The sequence below is a fragment of the Mus pahari genome, chromosome 4 (genome assembly GCF_900095145.1).
Source record: "Mus pahari chromosome 4, PAHARI_EIJ_v1.1, whole genome shotgun sequence".
Classification (NCBI taxonomy): Eukaryota; Metazoa; Chordata; class Mammalia; order Rodentia; family Muridae; genus Mus; species Mus pahari.
Window position 1 is genome coordinate 8,146,232 of NC_034593.1, and position 3,046 is coordinate 8,149,277.

The window sequence follows — 3,046 nt, forward strand, 5'->3', positions numbered from 1 at the left end:
GGTGTTTTTAAAATTTATTTTCTGAATCTGTAACAGAAAAATCCTAGTATTTTGATTAACATAGTGTTGAATCTGTAGGTTACTTTTGATGTAACCATCATATTCAAATTATTAATTCTGCCAAACTATGAATGTAGAAGCTTTTCAAATTTTTATTTCCCAACTTCTTTTATTTCTGTCACTGCTTTCACGTTTTGATTGTATATGGCTTTCTTTCATTGTTTATTTTTATTTGTAGGCATTTTTTACACACACTCTCTCTCTTTCTTTCTCTCTCTCTTTCTCTCTGTATGTGTTTGTGTGTTATTGTGAAAAGGATTGATTTTCATTTTTCTTCTTTTGGCATTTCATCATTGATTTATAGAATGATATATATCTAATCTATCTGTTATATAAATTATATTACAATATGTATATATGTATATAATATATATTATTACTATTCCTTTACCACATTTATTTGCTTCAGGTAGTTAAGGCCCAGTAACCCTCATTTCAAGTGTCTTCCAGCTCTTCTGCTGCAGACCCTTTCCGGAGGCTATGAGTGCAGAATATTTCTACATGAAGAGACTCCCAGTGTCCTTTCTACAGACTGAGGGCAGTGCTCAATAAATATACTTTGTAGAATAGATTTTGGGAGACACTACCAGTCCCCCACCCCAGTCTTTGTGACTGCTATGATGCAAAGTCTCTATGATGTCAACTATTTCTTACTTGTCTTCCATGGCACATCTGATCTTGTTGTTTCCAGTGCCCAAATCAATCATGATAGGTTTGTTTCTGAAGAAAAACATGACAGTACAAAGGTCATATAGATCATATATCTTGTTGAAGTCAGGTACTTCTATAATATCCACAAGATAAATAACTCCACAATTTTTAACCTTTTTGTTCATCTTCATGGAAGTGGGGTTCCAGTCATGTCTGAAACGGATGACAACGATGTGGTACTCCACCAAAATGTTGACCTGAACTACTTGCTAACCTCCTGAGTGGCTAGACACTGCAAGCTACTTCCTATAAGCACACATGTCCCAAACACTGGGTCCTCCACCCACCACCAGCACCTGCTGCACCACCACACACTGTATTAACATAGATTTTTTTTTTATGTATTAATTTTGTAACCAGGCACTTTGCTGAAATTATCAGCTCTTAGACTTCTTTTTCTTTTCTTTTTGTGGGGGGTATGTGTGGAATCTTTTGGTTCTCTTCTTTAAAGTGTACTATTGTTTGTAAATATTGGTATATTGACATATTTTCCTGTTCATATCTCTCTAATTATATATCTCTAGCTATGTTGAATAAGAAGACATTATTTGTTCCCTCTACCCTTAGAGCTTTCTTAACTTTTATTATACTTCATTCCTCCTTAGAATAAGGAACATAACTCTCATGAAAGGTTATAGGTACAGAGACAAAATTTAGAGCTAAGATGAAAGGATGTACTATCGAGAGAGTACCCCATTCGGGAGTCCATCCCATCATCAGCCACCAAACCTAGATACTAATGCTCATGCCAGCAAGATACTGCTGAAGGGACCCTGATATTGTGGCCTTTTGTGAGGCTATGCCAGTTCCTGGTAAACACTGAAATGGATGCTCACAGCCAGCTACTGGATGGAACACAGGGTCCCCAATGGAGGAACTAGAGAAAGTACCCAAGTACCTGAAGGGGGCTGCAACCCTGTAGGTGGAACAACAACAGGAACTAACCAGTACCCCCTGGGTTTGTGTTTCTAGCTGCATATGTAGCAGAAGATGACCTAATCGGCCATCAGTGGGAATAGAGGCTCCTTGGTCTTCCAAACTCTATATGACCTAGCACAAGGCAAGGCCTGGGCCAAGTAGTGGGAGTGGGTGGGTAGGGGAACAGAGGTGGGGGGAGGGGTATGGGAAACTTTCGGGATAGCATTTGAAATGTAAATAAAGAAAATAATAATAATAAAAAAAATATGCTGGGTTTTGTCAGAGACTATTTCTGCACCTAATGAGATGATCTTTCATTTGTGTCTTAAGCCTATTTATATGATAAATAATGTATAGTGCATATTCAAATATTCTTGCATGCTTGGTTATGATGAATAACAGTTTTAGATGAGCATGATTTACCTTAATCAAGAAGAATACACTGTATTTTGTTGTTTTGTTTTGATATTTTATTTAATCTTTGTATTAACCCTAACCCTAACATTACTATTGGAACATGGTCCAAGAACAGTGTCATGTGATGGCAATTCTGAGCATTTGTGAGAAAATGCAATAAATAAATAAATAGATAATGAAAAGATGGCAAGAACCATGCCCTCAGTTTCTTCAAAACACAAAGTTGTTCTTGATATGTGCTTTGTGGCCCTGCAGGAAAGAACTAGGAAAGAATCCAATTCAGATTATTCATTTCAACTAACTATCATCACTTGTTTATATGCCTCTTTGGTAAAACATGTTTTTGCCATGTGCAGCTTGTTATTATGATTGTAAACTTTGTTCATGTGATTCTTAACCTGCCACAGCCCAGCCTAGGCTTTGAGAGATTTTGAGGAAGTGATGTTTGAGATCAATGGAAGGAACTTCTCAAGTCAACTTGGATACAAGTCAACAGCTTGAGCTGGCTCTCCAGACAGACATATAGATAACTCAGCCCTGCAAGCCAAAATCCAGTCTTCTATTTACACATCAATTCAATCATTACCCTAGGTCCCATTTTGATATCCCACAAATCAGCATTTTATGACCTTAGCTCCTTGGTTCTCACAAAGAGACAGGCAGTACTTCTTTCTTTCTTTCTTTCTTTCTTTCTTTCTTTCTTTCTTTCTTTCTTTCTTTCTTTCTTTCTTTTTTAACATAGCAAATGAAATCAGAGACCTATCTGCCTTTGTAAGCATAAACAATAAGTTTAACTGGGTGAAATCCCATCCCAAGATTACCATTCCCACCAGGCCTGAATTTAAACACACTCTGTCCAAGGCTGAACTTGAACTTAGAAATCTACCTGCCTTAGTAAGCACAGACAATAAACTTAGCTGGGTGGGATCTTGCTCTGAGA

The 3,046-nt window shown here is 37.1% G+C and overlaps 1 pseudogene; it reads right to left on the bottom strand.

The window, feature by feature from the left end:
* Nucleotides 1-605: 605 nt before the first annotated feature.
* LOC110320196 lies at nt 606-896 on the bottom strand (annotated as a pseudogene).
* Nucleotides 897-3,046: the final 2,150 nt, after the last annotated feature.